At 36.8% G+C, this 17,619-nt stretch overlaps 1 protein-coding gene across 1 annotated transcript in view; it reads right to left on the reverse strand.

The window, feature by feature from the left end:
• Nucleotides 1-17,227, reverse strand: part of LOC127416744 (cell adhesion molecule-related/down-regulated by oncogenes-like) — a 69,906-nt gene extending 52,679 nt beyond the window's left edge. The window contains exon 1 of the mRNA XM_051656263.1: nucleotides 16,788-17,227. The gene's annotated coding sequence lies outside the window, so the exon portion shown is untranslated. The remainder of the gene's footprint in view (nucleotides 1-16,787) is intronic.
• Nucleotides 17,228-17,619: the final 392 nt, after the last annotated feature.

A 17,619-nucleotide genomic window follows, 5' to 3' on the forward strand; every position in this document is an offset into this window, starting at 1 on the left:
CCAGCCACAGCCACTTTTGCCTTAATATAGTCTTGCTGATCCATTGCCTGGTTTGGGCACTGGGCTGCAGAGAAAACCCATGTCAGATGTCGCTTATAGGCTGCAGCATTTGAAATAGAAAGCTGTGGTGTAGCTGGGCTGGTACCAAACAAGTAAAAAGGAAAGGATATAAGGAAGATTTCTCGCTGCTCTCAGGGCAGGACTGAGAAGAGGATCTTGTGAAGATGCAGGGTCAGTTTTAGGAAATCTCAGAGAAAAGAATCCTGAAAACAGGAAGGTGCAGAGGATGCAGAAATTCTCTCTTGCATTCTGCACAGGGTCAGCGCACTCCTGTCTTTTTAAAATGTGCTGTCAGCAATGATTTCAGAAGGTCAGCCCTGATTCTCTCTCCTAGACACTATTCTCAATTTCTTTTTTTGCTAACAACAGTTTAGATAAGTCCACAAAAACATGCTTATTTAAGGTTTATAACTGATTTCCCCCCATTAGCTAATATCTGATCCCTAAAGAAACACTTAATATATTTTAAAACAGATATAACATCAACTTTCTAGGTTTGAATAGCAATAACAACATTAGTGAATTTTGCAAAAGGAGGTTGTTACAGAAATGTCAAATGTCACAGAAACTCAACCTGCTAAAGTAAGAGAAGATCAGTATGTAAAATAGACCCATTAATTATCAAATTAATTGACAAAACCCATCACAGGAACACCTCATATCCAAGTCTATGTTACAATCCAAAGATCAGTTCCATGAAGAGCTAGTCTTTGGTTTGGCTTTGGAGTCCACTGATCTGCCAAATAGCTTAAAGGGATAGTTCACCCAAAAATAAAAATTCTCTCATCATTTACTCACCCTCATGCCATCCCAGATCTATGACTTTCTTTGTTCTACAGAGCATGAATGTAGATTTTTTGAAAAATATTTCAGCTCTGTAGGTCCATACAATGCAACTGAATAGGTGCCGAAATTTTGAAGCTAAACAAATCACATAAGTCAGCATAAAAGTAATCCATAAGACTCCAGTGGTTAAATCCATATCTTCAGAAGCAATATGATAAGTGTGGGTGAGAAACAGATCACTTTCACGTTCTTCTTCTTGTGTTTTTGGTGATTCACATTATTCATGCATATTGCCCCCTACTGGTCAGGGAGAATAATTGCAAGCAAAAAATGACTTAAATATTGATTTGTTTCTCACCCACACCTATCATATCACTTCTGAAAATATGGATTAGAACACTCGAGTTGTATGGATTACTTTTATGCTGGCTTTATTTGCTTTTTGGAGTGTCAAAATTGTGGCACCCATTCACATGCACTTTATTGACCTACAGAGCTGAAATATTCTTCTAAAAATCATAATTTGTGTTCTGCAGAAGAAAGAAAGTCATACACATCTGGGATGGCATGAGGGTGAGTAAATGATGAGAGAATTTTCATTTTTAGGTGAACTATCCCTTTAATTCTGTCATTAGTTTCAAGGTTGACTGCTATGAACAGGTGGATTTTATGAATTCAACAGAACTGCCGATATTTTCATCTGGCTTTACCTTAGTCTGTGTAGTGCTAGCACTCGTTGAATGCATCTGTTTCACTCTGTTTGGTTACAACATTAAATAGGTGCAAAAAACCACTTTCTGTTTTCATGATTGGTTCTGTTCTTCGAAGATGCATTCAGATACACATTCAAGCATCTGTTTCCATTGCTACAAAACAGTTTGTTTGTTTAAACAATTAGGTTTCACATTTTAGTTCTGCCATGATTCCTCAGGGGGCTAGGAAGTGCAGTTAAACTTCTTACATTAATGTTCTGTTAACTTACAGTACTCACACTTTTGGAACAGAACTGAGCCATTATTTACTTTCCATCCTCCTGATTAAGGCTGTCATTTTTTTCAATCTTACTTTGCAATGATGCAAATGACTGTAGTAATCTAGAGAGGAAAATGTTTTGATATCCAGCTCATAAGTGAGCCAAGAGTAAAAATTTTCTGTTTAGTACATATGTCAATAAATTATGCTTAAAAACTAAGATGTAGATTTTAAGAGATGTGTCTACAGTTTAACTCTAAGGACACTAGAAGTATGATGAGCAATGAATCACAAGGGGAAAAAAAACGTATTGTTGCCTTAGACAAGTTGGAGATGGCCTTGGTGTCTATCAAATTCCACTATGTTAGGATCATTTATTAAGAGTAAAATTTGCCACAATAGGTTTAGTCAGAAGCAAAACGTGCAATTTAGACAGATTCGTATCGGAATGCAGTTGACAGGTGTTTTTTTTTAATACAGTGGTTAGGAAAAACAATGAGCTCCTTTTAGAGTTTTACCAGTAGGGTGTATAACCCCCCAAAAGACAATTAACTACCCTCAAGACTTGCCTGACCATCTTTCCTATTAAAGGAATATTCCGTGTTCAATACAAGTTTAGCTCAATCGACACCATTTGTGGCATTATTTTGATTAGCACAAAAATGTATTTTGACTTGTTCCTCCTTTTCTTTAAAAAAAGCAAGAATCTGGGTTACATTGTGGCACTTAAAATGAATGGGGTGAATCCATAAACATTAAAATACTCACTCTTTCAAAAGTATATCCACAAGACGTAAACAATATGTGTGTTAACATTGTTTTAGTGTAATAAAAATCGCTTACTAACTTTACCAATTTCACAACTTCGTTGCCAAGACAACGTAACACTGAAAACCCTAAAACTTTAAAATGATTGTAAAAACAATGATTTAAAAAACTTTCTTGTTTAAATAATACAAAAGATTTACCAGAACAATTAATGTAAATGCTTTTATAAAACTATAAGCTTCACACTTCTGCCTTTAAACCTTCCAAAAATTTACTTTTCATTGTAAATGCCTCACTGTAACCTTGATTTATTTTTTATTTTTTTTAAGAAAATGAGGGACGAATCGAAATATTTTTTTTTTTTTTGGTAATTAATATTATGCCACAAATGCTGTCGATTGAGCTTAACTTGTATTAAACCTGGAATATTCCATAAACCCCCAAGCTGAATATACCACTCTACCCCTGTACATAGCTGCTGGGTGGTGTCCATCAGCACAACCAGGGCCCTAAATCACAGCAAAGCTTTGGCAGCCAGCCCTAATCCCTCTCCTGTTCCTATATCTTTCCAGAAGGACAGCGGCTGTCAGCTAACCTAAACTAATGAGACCTGGACTTCAGGGATTAAGGGCAGTAATTCTGGGTGGTGGACCAACTCGATATCACTACGGTTATAGTATGTGTAATGCACCATCATGAAATCTTCCATCTGTGTGAAACATCCTTTATCAGACAGGACTTCATGGTCCTAATAAAAAATAACCTAAATTCTGTTTGGTGGTTCCTCTAATTAGGATGGGGTTGCTTATGTAACAGTTTGATGATACAAAATGCTTGACACACTGCATAATGACATCTGTCCTGTTCTCTCTGCGTTGAACTTGGGGCTGGATAATATTTTTTTTAATTCACTATCTGTATGCAGTCATTTTGCTAGCACTCAAATCATCGCAAAAAAGCATCATTGAGAATATTGCAGTGATTTGAAATACAGTTCATTACAATTTTACAATTGTATTACATTTCCAAAAGACCATGTCATTAAAGGGTTAGTTCACACAAAAATTACAATTCTCTTAACATTTACTCACCCTCATGCCATCCCAGATGTGTATGACTTTCTTCCCTCTGCAGAATACAAATGAAGATTTTTAGAAGAATATCTCAGCTCCGTAGGTCCATACAATATAAGTGAATGGTGACCAGGCCTTTCAAGCTCCACAAAGCAGATCATGTCAGCAGAAACATAATCCATCAAACTCCAGTGGTTACATCAATGTCTTCTGAAGTGATTCAATTGGTTTTGGGTGAGAACAGACCAAAAATGTAATTACATTTTCACTGTACATCTTGACAGCAGTCTCCTTGGCAATCAAGATTTCCAGCTCGATTACACTTTCTATAGCACCATCTAGTGCTCTGTGCATGCGTCAAGCACTAGGAAGTGTAATCAAGGTTGAAATCATGATCGTGCCTAGAGACTGCAATGGCAAGATGTAAAGTGAAAAAGGAGTTCTTTTTTGGTCAGTTCTTACCCAAAACCAACTGGATTGCTTCAGAAGACATTGATTAACCTTTTCGCACGTGAGTGTCTCCTGTACTGACGGACCCCCCAGCGTGAGTTCTTTAATGCACGCTGTAATTAAAACTAATCTTACCTTACACTTCACATCAGATGCACTTGAGGACAGTTTATATCACAGCAGGTGCACTGAAGGTCAGATTATATATCAAACATATAATGTGGTTTTTAGATGTTTATAATGATTGATTATGATAGATAAGATGCGATCGCGAATGCGCTTGCCGGCTATGCGCGCCGCCATATTTTTGTTGTAATGCAAGCTGGGATTCTGCGTTCTTCTTGTCACAGAAGCATACAAAAGGAGGAGCATAGAAGGTGCTAAAAAACTAGCCCTTACACTTTCCCAGCCGGAAGTGGTTGTGATAGACAGAATGGGAGAAGGCTCAAATGGACTGACTAGGTTGTATATTGTTTAAAATCAGAAAACGTAACCACAGCGTTGCATCAAAACAGTGTGCTCCGATGGTAACGGCTTTATACTTGTGATTGTTTGAAAGTTTGTAACATATAAAAATAATGACATTGTGATGTTGAAAAGACTATTTGAGCAGCTGGTTCATTATGACAACCTCTTCGGTCTCTCTTTTGCTTGTAAACAGCAGCAAAAATAGATTAGGGGTGATTGCACTGATTTGATCGTACACGTCTGAGCCCAGCACAGTGTAATCAAACTGGTCTGATTGTACGTACGAAAGGGTTAAACCACTGGAGTCTTATGAATTACTTTTATGCTGACTTTATCTCCTTTTTGGAGCTTCAATGTTCTGGCCACCATTCACTTGCATTGAATGGACCTACAGAGCTGAGATAATCTTCTAAAAATCTTCATTTGTGTTCTGCAGAAGAAAGTCATACACATGGCAAGGGATGGCATGAGGGTGAGTAAATGATGAGAGAATAGTTTAAAGTTATCTATCCTTATAAACTAATTTTACAATCCTTCCTTTTCTTACAACTTGCGAGCATATAAGTGCAAAGACATACATATAAGGGATAATGTATGTACAGTCAGCTGGTTGTCGCAAAATAAGCCCGAAAGGGTGTTTAGGACCCCAATGCGAAGAGGGGGACCCCAGTGTGACTGTTTATTACACTGCTACTAACCAAATAAATAATAAAATGGATTTAAATAAATTTAAAATATTGATTTGTGTAGAAATTATGTAATTATGTGAGAAGAAAGAAATCACTGAAAAGCTGAATTACACACACAAGTTTTGTTAGTGTTTATTTTTAAATATAGACTGCTCATTATCTAACTATTTTAAACAACATTTTATGATCTCATATAGCTATATATACATATATAACATATTATTAAGTCAAGTCAAGTCATTTTTATTTGTATAGCGCTTTTCACAACACACATCGTTTCAAAGCAGCTTTACAGAAAATCATGCATTAACAAAAAATGAAACTGTAATATCTATAAAGTCTTAGAGTGATCATTGTGTAGTTTGATTAAATATGACTGTAAATTGTGTATAAAAATTAAGTAATTAAATAATTTATTTAGAACCCCTGTGAGCAAGCTGAAGGCAATTGTGGCAAGGAACACAAAACTCCATAAGATGTTGGTTAATGGAGAAAAATTACCTTGGGAGAAACCAGGCTCACTGTGGGGGCCAGTTCCCCTCTGGCTAACCAGCATGAATATAATGCCAGTATTAGTTATTTATGTGCAGTGCAGCTCATAGTTTAAGATTAGTAGACTAAGTGTTAAGGTCCAGTGTTTAAAAATTTTTTTTTTTTAATTAACTGTAAGATTAATGACTAATGTCTTTGAAGTCCATCCTGGATTAACTGCAGAAGTTCACATAGATGCATTGTCCTTTGTTAGTTGGCTGATGAAGGCTTTTGTTGGCAATTAAATGATAGTCTATGTATTCCATTTCAAGACTGTAGTCCATCAATAGACAAAGGTGATGCAGGCAGAGATCAATGAGGTGCATCACAGTTCAACCGGCATGTCATTCCGGTGAGATTCGGTGTGGTCCATCCTAAATCCAAGGTTCAGGCAGTGGCATATGAAGTATCCGATGTCTTACAGTTGGAGTTCATCGTAAAAGACTGAAGTGATGTCTGGCTAGCACCGGCTGCATTTAGTCATCATCGCTCTCTGACACAAAGCAGGAATGGAGCTGGATCAGGCCGGCTCTGGTAACCTCGGGATATGAATCCCGAGACATGGAAAAAAATAGAATAATATTAGCGTAGATATCATTAAATTTTATGCAGCGTTATAGATCATGATAGATGTTTCTGGTTCCAGCACACCAAACTAAAGCAGCCTAATTGTGAGTTGATGGATAAATTAGATGTATGCCTGGGTAAATAGATGAGTCTTTAGTCTAGACTTAAACTGAGTAAGCGTGTCTGCATCCCAAACAGAGCGAAGAGTTAATAATATTAAGAAGAGATTCTGAGATTATAAGGAATACCTCTTTTAAGAGCTTAATTGGTATTGGATCTAACATACATGTTGTGGCTTTTGATTTTTTTATATGTTTTGTTAGCTGTTCAAGACCTATGACTAGGGATGCACCGATCTGATACCTGGATCGGTATCAGCTCCGATACTAACGTTTTGAGATGGATCGGGTATTGGTCCGACGAGCCCGATCCAAATCCGATACTGTGTGTTAGTCATGTTCGTTCCTGTCAAGCTCCAAAAATGACATAAAAGAACCATAAAAATACCATGAAGTAGTTCATATGACTCGTGCATTTTATTCAAAGCCACTTGAAGACGTGCGATAGCTCTGTGAATCACAAAAGGCTGTGTTTAATAAGTAAATATATAATAAGCACGTGCAGCGCCAGCGTGTTATTGAATGGCGCTGCTCTGTTTACACACACACTCGCGGCTATTTTTAGCTTTCATGCTTTGCGCAACATTTGAGCATTTAAAGGTTTGTGTTTCTTTACATATAATTAGCATCACTCAGTGAGGTATAGATATTCTAAACTGATTATGAAAAAAACAACACGTATCGGATCAGTATCGGCCGATACTGAGATTTCAGATATTGGAATCGGATCGGAAGAGAAAAAGTGGTATCGGTACATCCCTACCTATGACAGTGAAGGATTGAAGTTGCTCATGAGGAAAGTTATGAGACAATGTTTTCTGAGGTGAAATTCATGAAGTCATTACTATTGTGCTGCGATGGAATATCTGGTTCAGTCAATGCTTTATTCCTAACCAATTTAGCCACAGTACTGAATAAACACCTAGGATTGTTGTGGTTATTTTCTATGAGTTTGCTAAAATGTGCTGACCTGGCAGCTTTTAGTGCCTGTCTGTAGCTACAGACACTATCCTTCCATGCACCACAAAATACCTCTAATTTTGTATTCTTCCACTTGCGCTCCATTTTTAGAGCTGCTCTCTTGAGAGCATGAGTGTGATCATTGTACCATGGTGCAGGGCCTTTTTCTTTAATTTTCTTTAATCGAAGGGGAGTGACACTATCAAGAGTGCTAGAGAAGACTAATTGCATTTTGTGTTATTACATCAAGTTCATCTAGACTTTTTGGCTTAATGAGTATATGAGACAATTCTGGAAGATTATTAGTGAAGCTATCTTTAGTGGTTGAAAGAGTAGTTCTACATCAACGATAGCATGGTGTAGATTGAGTGACATTAGCTGACTGCAGCAAACAAGAGACGAGGTTATGATCTGAGATGTTGTCGCTCTGCGGTAGAATTTCTGTAGTATCAACATCAATTCCATATGACAGAATTAAATCTAGCAAATGATTATGGCAATGAGTTGGTCCTGTCACATTTTGTCTGACTCCAAGAGAGTTGAGAACATCGATAAATGCTAATCCCAATGTGTCACTTTCATTATCTATGTGAATGTTGAAGTCACCAAGAATTAAAGCTCTATCTACATTAACTACTAGATCAGATAGAACATTTGCAAATTCACCAAGGAAACCGGAGTACGGCCCAGGTGATCTACATACTGTAGCAAGGGCAAAAGACGACAGAGACATTTTATTTATATATGACGGTGTCACGTTAAGCATTATTAGTTCAAAAGACTTAAATTTATATCCTGTCCTCTGAGTAACACCTCCTCCTTGACCCTTCAGACGAGGCTTATGTTTATAACAATAACCTGAGGGAGTAGATTAATTTAAACTAATATATTCATCCGGTTTAAGCAATGTTTCAGTAAAACAGAGTGCATCCAAACTATGATCTGTAATAATTTAATTTACAATTAGTGTTTTGTTAGAAAGAGATCTAATGTTTAGTATCCCTACCGTTATATGATGTTTATCTTCAATTTTTATTTTATTTTTTCAAGTTTGACCTTAATCAAATTTTTCTAAATGATTTAGTGAGGGGTTTGTGTTTGGTAGTTCGGGGAACAGACACAGCCTCTATATGATATCTAGGTGATACAGTCTCTATATGTTGTAGTTTATGTGACCTGTGTGACATCTCAAGGCAGCTAGCAGACGTTCGGATTAACCAGTTTGTCTGCTTCCTGACCTGGGCCCCAATTAGTCAAATACTATCACTATTAAGACTATGAGCCAAATTACTAGAGAGGAGAGCGGCACCTTCCCTGGAGGGATGGAGTCCATCTCTCTTTAGCAGGTCAGGTCTACCCCAAAAACTCTTCCAATTGTCTATAAATCCTATGCTATTCTCCAGACACCAATCAGACATCCAGCCGTTCAGTGACACTAATCTATTATAAACCTCGTCACCACGATGAGCAGGGAGGTGGTAGAGCATATTACAGTGTCTGACATCGTTTTTGCAAGTTCACACACCTCTTTAACATTATCTTTAGTGATCTCTGACTGGCGAAGCCGGACATCGTTAGTGCCGACATGAATAACAATTTTAGAAAATCTATGTTTAGCATTAGCCAGCACTTGTAAATTTGATTTGATGTCAGATGCTCGAGCCCCGGTAATGCATTTAACAATGGTGGCTGGAGTCTCTATTTCCACGTTCCTTACAATAGAATCACCAATTATTAAGGCTCTTTCAACATGATTCTCAGTGGGTGCATCACTGAGTGGGGAGAATCGATTGGAAACCCTAACAGGAACGGGACAGTGGTGTCGCTTTGCTGAGTGAGTGTGCCGCCGAGACGTCACCCAAACGCTATAGTAAACGTGGCATGCAATGCAGGAAGATATAACATGAGCAGATGCCATGACTTACCGCAATTGTTTGTTGTTGTTGTTATGGTTGTTCTTGAGCGGCAAGGGTTTGAGATCGATGTGGTTCGATGTGGTTCCTGATCAGCAGATGTTTGAGATTGATGCAATAATCCGTGTAAAACAGTGGAGAAAACGAATGCATGCAGTCGAGACACGAGATGTTGACAAGCGGGAAAAGAAAAAAGAGAGAAAACGGGTGCGCGTGGTAAAATACATGAAGTTGAAACAGTAGAAAAGCAGAAAAACCCGAAGCACACGGTAAAATGGCAAAGGATAAAACGATGAAAGTATAAGAATAAGAATAAGCAATACTAATCAGGCTCTCAAGCTATAAACACTCGTGCAGCATGCCGGCAGCAATTATTATTATACTTGTTGTTTCCACAACCTCATATTAACTGAGACAATAGTTTATTTGCACTTCTAGAAAAAAGTTGAAAGGTTAAGATCTTTAAAAACTTTGAAGTAATGCTGACTTGTCACAGCACCTAAAATACACACTTACAACATATGTATGTTGGGGAAAAAAGTTTTTGGACATGTTATGAGCTATAAAGTGCTTATTTTAGTGATTTCTCTAAAAAATCCACTCACCATATTTCAAGTGGTTTTATATGTTTTAAAATTATGAAAATGTGTGTCATGACTAGCAGTCAATAGAAATGTCTTTTTTCAACACTAAAATTTTAAATTGAGCCGGAAAATTAAATCAATGAGCTGCTGTGTTATAGTGTGGTGTGTTGTGGGCCAGGTTTGGTGGGCCGCTCTGGACCAGAAAGTCCAGGGCCACTTTTCAGTCCCAGTCCTCCCCTGGCGGTTGTTGTTCAGAAATATCAGACCACTAGATGGTACAACTGACCAATCAAAATATTTCAGAGACCTGTGTAATATGTTTTAATCATCAGTAGGAAAATGGTTGGTAAGTTTGATTTAATTTTCGTTTTCCTTTAAAACGTTTAAACAGTCCATTTCAATGAATTATATCCAAACACTGCTGTAAAGATTTATTTTTTTCATCACTCAAAAATGTTTACGGAAAACTCCTTTTTTTCATGTATTAAAATGTTTTAGTAACAAAAACCATTGGTAAACATTGCTTTTTGATTATGCATCTGCACATTGGTTAATATATACTGTAAATGCAAGCATTCTTATGTTTATTTAGTGAAAACAGTGTGGAAAATGTTCCTTGATTATTTTTAAGTAGACTTTATACTGTACTTATTTTTTTTTCTCTTGTATGTAGAACTTGTAATCTACTTGGTTACACTGTAAAACTTCGACATAAAATCAGCAGTAACTTACTGGCAACAAACAGCCAGCAAGCTGCTGTATTCCATACCACAGTAAAATTACTGTTAAACTATCTACAGTAGTTTACAGCATATTGTATAATGATTTACAGTAGGGGCTGTACTGTAAAATTAATCATAGTAGTTGTTTGTATGATGTATATTAAAATACAGTTTATAAGCAGTACAGTCAAATTAATTACGGTAATTATTTGTATGTTGTATAATAAATTGCAGTGTCCATAACGTAGAACTAACCACAGTAAGCACAGTTTTAACTTACAGAGTTAGAGTAACTAACTTCTATCTATTACAAGTAAAAAAAAAAGAATGAAACAATTGAGGCCTTTTTGCAAACAGAACATTTATTACACAATGACAAAACAAATATCACATAAATGTTACTCATAAAGGTAAATTATGACTACACACATAAAAGTCCATTCAAAAACTACAATATTAAGTTTACCAGATGTCCAAATGACTGAAAGAACACTCTCCGATTTTCTGCCTGTCCAGACCTGGAAAACAAAAATACAAAAATCAATTAATATCATGAAACTTCAGTCTTGTTTTTATATCAATATGAAATTTAAGCTAAAAGGGAGAGAACACACTCTCAACAACCAAGGTTGTGCATCATTCAGAAAGGACTGAGATGGAAGTTACTTACATACATATCTAATAAAATTCAGAGCAAAACATTTACATATGTTATATTTGTACATTACATAAATGTATTTTAGATGGACGGGTCAAATAACTTGGTCGGTATAACTCCGCAGCACATCAAAATAAAAATAAAAAACGGGGCATCCCACGAGCTGCACACTTTCGACTGCTGTAAAAACATTTGTTCACAGACAAGGTAATTTAGTTACTTAAAGTACTTTGAAACTTGTAAGTGCTTACTCCAATACTATACAGAATGGTCATTATAAATAATAGGCTACTAGTATCTGTTTGAGAACGTAAACTTTATTGTTACAAAGCTACATTACTTGTCAAAAATGACATGCAGATCTTTATTGTCAAATGATGAATGATTGAAAAAAGGATTCTAAACTGCAAAAAGATGTTTTGTGCGATTTTTGGCACTCACCTGGTTCAGTCGAAAAGAGATCGCTTTGCTTCTGCTCTCAAGGCTGAAGTGACGAGGAGTCCTGTGCAGGCTCAACATTCATAGGTTCCAGGTGCATTCACATACAGTTCACTTTTTATGCGATTGTACAGTATGAGTAAGTCCAATGCAGAAAAGACATCTCCTGGGTTTTGTCTTGATAACAGATCACTGAATAATACCACAAATTTCCCCTCTAAATTATGAAAGTACAGGTTTGAGTTTGGGCCAGTTCTCATCAATTTACCAGTAAATTACTGTAATTATTTTCCCGCTCATTTTGTCCTAAAGAATACAGCTCAGTTTGACTTAACATACTGTAAACAGTTTCTACAGTAAGGCATGGTGGAAAATACAGCAATTAAACTGTAAAAACAACAAAATTAACAGCAACATACTGTAAAAAGTATCTACAGTAAGTTGCAGTTGGAAATACAGCAATAATACGGTCAAAACAAAACAAAAATCATTTCCAGTGTACTTTACCTGCTTATTAATGCAAGTTCCTAACAAATATATAAATATTGAGATAAATAACGTATATCATCACAAAGATGAAAAATATTAAGATATTACTGTTTTGTTTTTTTTTTAGCAATCAGACAGCCCTATGTGAATCTATGTTACTTCAACAGCTGATTCTGGAATGGCACTAAGAGTAAAGATTGTAGCCCAAGCCAAAAATAACCGTCTAAACCACTCAGCCCTCTGAATTCACTTTCATCCCTCCTTGCCCAGGGAGGGGGTAAAAAAGCTGCCCAACATCTGTGGGCAACAGAGGCAGGGCAGAGGATAAATACACTCTGAATGCCCCTCTCTCTCTCTTTCGATTATGTGCTCTGCTTCTGTCTCCCACACCGACACACCCGAAGCTACTCAAACGCATCCATCACTCACTTTTAATGTGCATTTACATTCTACCCAGCCTGCAGCCCAAACACAAAGAGATGTAATAAAATAAAGAACTGAAAACATAATCTAAATTCGTTTCTATATAAAAACAAGGCTGCCTCTTCCAACTCAGACTGATCAAACACAGTTGCTGCTACAAGGTTTGTAGTGTATTGATCTCAGTGTATTAAATGGAAGCACAGCGTCCAACCTCCCCATGCAGGATAACCTATGAAAGACCACCAGAATGAGTGGAAAGGCCATCACTGGGTCCGTATCATTACACATGCTCACATTCAAATTGGCCACTTAGCATACCTTTTCAACAGCCCCATGTGTTTATCATTACCCAGAGCCCTCTAAATGGACAAACATTATTCTAGCTCTATAAATATCACTGCTATGCTTAGCTCTAGTCTGTACTGGCTAACCAATGCCCTGCTAATGATTTATAAATTCTCATGATTAGCAAAGGGACACTGATGGGTCACCTGTGGCTCATAGTATTGATGTACTTTCAAGAAAAATATTCAGGTCGTCTCTTTCTGGAATGTGAACTCTTCCAGACTCTAAGTGCAACCCATATGTAAGAAAAAGCTTGTTTGAAACAGTGAAGGTATACGGGCATCATTACACTGTAGTAGCAGAAAGTAAATACATGTAGATCTCACCTGAGATGGGGGAGCTTAATAAACAGTATCAGTAAATGATCAAAGGTGCCAGAGGAAGAGGATAGGGAACGCTGCATCAACGTACTTTTTTAGGAAGATAATGCAGATGGTGAAGCATTGCCATTAATATGTACAGTGGCTCAAAAAATTATTTGGACATTTCTGGACTAAAAATCCAGAATATTAAAAAATCACACTACGTTAGATATAAAAAATAGCAAACCAATTGGCATCTGCACTGTAAAAAATGAAATGACATTTTATCAGATACTACGGCTACGCAATGTGAATTACTTTGCCTAAAAACACGTTAGACCAACAATATTCCCCCAAATGTTGTACGGACTCTTGCCTTGCAAGATATACCTCTCTTCAGAGGCAAAGATTTCAGTTAACGTCATATAAATGTAATTTAAATATGGTGACAAAATGAAAGTTCTCGTGTTGCAAACTGATAGTTGGCAGAACAAAAAATTAGTAGTTCTCTCAACAAGATTTTTTTTTGCATTTAGCAAACAAACAAATTCAAATTGATTTTACAAAAGCAGTGTTATTGAGGACAATTATCAAGAACTCAAAAATCGTATTGCATCCTGTTGCCTTAATTTTTTTTACTTTGCTCAACAATTTGCTTACAGTGCGCAAACAAAACAGGACAACTTCAGTTACTTTTAACCGACTTGTCTCAAGGTGATTTTTAGTTCGTTCCCCTCAAGTTCACACTCAAGTGTCCTAGCAGACTAACAACATGTGTAGTTCATCACATTAACTATGGACATTTTCAACTAAAGTTTGACAACCAGAAAGTGTCCAAATACTTTCTTAATTTGAACAATATATCGGTTTTATAATTTGAAACCTAACAAATTCCTTTCTTGTGAAACTTTTTGCTTGAAAAGTGTGTTTGTGATTTTTTTTTTTTTTTTTTTACCGGTTTAACTGTGTTCAGAATGCTGCTAGTGTCCAAATACTTTCTGGGGCCACTGTTTAATCAAAGTTATAAATTTCCTACAAGAAATAAGTAGCAGATTTTGATGATAAAATGTAAAGCGAAACATGATCTGAGATACAGTAATGGGAAAACATATTTACCTTGCAAAATGAGGTGGATAATTAGCCATCCTGAGCGTAAAACCAAAGAAAACAACAAAACTGAAACATACTACTGCGACAATATATTTGACACAACTTGAGTTGCATACACACCATATACTTGTGGTTACGAACTCTAAACATTGCATTAGCTCTAAACAGAGAACAGGAAACAATTTAGACAACTCCAATAGTGCAGTGATAATGATGAGATGATGAGCATATGTTTCACCCATCGAAATTGTCGTCTCTCGCTATACAGTATAAGATTCCGAGATGATCATGCAAAGAATGAGAAGAAGCTAAAAGGTGAAAGAGAACAAGCTGGATTATACGTGTCCAAGCTCAGCATTCCTGCCTAGACAAAAATAAAGTCTTGATAAATGCTCACCCGGCTGTCCTATGGTCTCTCATGCTGTCTGTCTACGCCTTTCACAAATCACATAAAATACCGCAACATAACTGCACAGCAATTTTCAGCTAATTGTATGGGGCGGCAAAAAGCTGTGAAAGATGTGAGCAGAATTTGAAATGAAACTGCTTCTCGTTCATACATTCGTTCAATGCACTTGCCTTTTCCTGGAAAGCTCTTTTTCAAACTTTTATTGTGTTGGTATCTTGTGATGATCTCGGAGTCTCTCTCTCTCCTGAGCAGAAAGCATGTGGGCTTTGTTGCCCAGCAGTCATGTTGTCCTAACCTCTCTGATCAGACAAAAGACACTCACATGCCACATAGGCATCCATTTATGCCTCTTTAAAAGGAGAACATCAAAAGAGTCATTACGCCTACAGGATGAACAATACTGAGATGCAAACCTCTATCTGCTCACAGAATCATAAACATTGGGTTGCAAATAAACCCAGTCATTTTTTAATAAATCTGCAAAAGCCCTTGCTGTTAAAATGTATTTATGAATAGCTATAGATACAATACAATAGCCTATATTACAAGCCCGCAAATAAAGGACATAACTAACATCTTTAAATTGAATACGAACTAATGGTCTTTTAAAACCTTTGAGTTTATATTAGTTTCAACATTACAAAGAAATTTACCTGTCAGTATAAGCTGAGAAGTTGATGACAAGTTTCTCAAAAAGCTTTAAAAAAATAGCTCATACACCATGGGAGAGAAAAATCTTTAAAAATCTTTCGAATTGATCTATAAGATGTAATTCCACTCCTAATAAGCATTTATGTTTCACGTTTTGCAGGGGAAAAAAAGTCAAAAATAAAAAAAACATAAAATACTGTATACAGTCATTAGGTCGACTAGTTCTTTTATTTATTTAAAACACACAATATTTAAAATAACCTTTGATTATCTGTTCTTAGAAAGCTTCCACTACACAGCAAAAAGTTGGGTTCTGTCTCACAGGCATCTCATTTCAAAGAGCTTTGTGTTTGGGGTCCGACAAATATATATTGTGGTCTGTTGTCAACAAAAAATATAATCAAACCGTATTGGTGGTAAAGGAACTCTCTTTTCGGGCATACAATTAGACCTAACTTTAAACTGTAATTAATAATCAAAGAAAATCATAGTTCACTGATTCTGAAGTCAAGATGTCCATATCTTAAGACACTTCAAAGCCAACAAAACACAACGTTATAACTGAGTTTTATGCACGTTTATAGCTGTATTACATGCAAAAATGTGCACTTCACATGGCCAAATCTTACCTATAAGTGACACAAGATCAAATATTCATCAATACAAACAAAAACACTTGCCACTTAGGAAACCTTGTCTAATTGTCTAGCTGCATGTTTTCATATTTTGTGGTGAGATGACTTCACCAGCACCCCCCCCCCCCCACCCCCACCCCTTCTAGAGAGAGCAACCAGAACCTTGTGTTTTGTTCATATAGTTACAGTTATGATAGATAGATAGATAGATAGATAGATAGATAGATAGATAGATAGATAGATAGATAGATAGTAGTGGTGTTCATGCATTTCAAAAACAATTAAGTCTTTTCTGCTTGGTGCTTTACACGTACACTTTTGTATTTACACTCTTTGTAAACTTAAAGTTTGTTTCTAGACTTTATACATTTAGGGATGAAGTGTGTTAATGTATTACGAAACAACTTTACTTGGCACTCTGCACTATATACTTTTACATCTACACTGTTTACAGTTGAGAGTTTGCTGCAAAACTTTAGGTTTTATATCGGAAACTAATATATTTTTAACTGCAGACAACTGCTTTGATTATAACGGGAGAGTTCGAGTTGTCTCGAGTCGTGTGTAAATAGAAGAATACACATTATCTACTCTTTTTATCGGAAGAGGGCTCTTAATGCATGCAGCGTTGCATGAAGACTTCTCTTCCTGAAGCTTGTTCTTACCTCTTACAGGAGGGAAAAAGCCGCGACCAGCCTGACACGCTAGAAGGAAAGCGCATTCTCTTGACGGCAAATCCGCACGGGGCCCTCCATTAGACACGGGCGCAAAGTGCACGGTGACTGGGGAAAAAGAACAGCTCTCTCTCTCTCTCTATCCCGCACTGGAGACAGTTCTTGAGACAGCTATTGGAGGAGAAGAAGGTATGAAAGCTTGAACGCCGCCGCTGTTGATTTGAAGGCACCGAGTCAAGAACGCTAAACTTCTGATCCCGGCGAAGTTTGTAGTAAATGAACCGTTCCCGTCTAACTGTTCCGCTCTCTCTCCTCTTCTCCCTTTACGCGTTTTCACTCTCTCTCTCTCTCTCTCTCTCTCTCTACAACTGTATTTTTCTACACACACATATACACACACACACACACTGTGGGAGAGAGAGAGGGGATCAGATAGCTCAGCAGATCGGCAGAACAGGAATGTTCCAGCCCTATAGCTCGAGTATATAGCGGGTTGCCCCGTCTGCATGCCCGCCCTCTGCACCCCGACACAATCATCCTCAGCCTGGATTTGACTATGGCTTTCTTTACATATTTATAAATACTTAATTTAACACTTATTTTAAATATAAAATAGTATTATAATTGATGGTTGTAATTACACTGCTTAATTACAATAAATCATTATTGATAAATCATGATATTGTAATAATATATTATTTTGATCCATTACTATCTATCCATCCATCCATCCATCCATCCATCATCTACAGAGCATTCATAAAGTATTCAGACCCCTAAATTTTCTTTCCACATTTTGTTATGTTGCAGCCTTATGCTAAAA

This window comes from Myxocyprinus asiaticus, chromosome 26 (assembly GCF_019703515.2).
Source record: "Myxocyprinus asiaticus isolate MX2 ecotype Aquarium Trade chromosome 26, UBuf_Myxa_2, whole genome shotgun sequence".
NCBI classification, from domain to species: Eukaryota; Metazoa; Chordata; class Actinopteri; order Cypriniformes; family Catostomidae; genus Myxocyprinus; species Myxocyprinus asiaticus.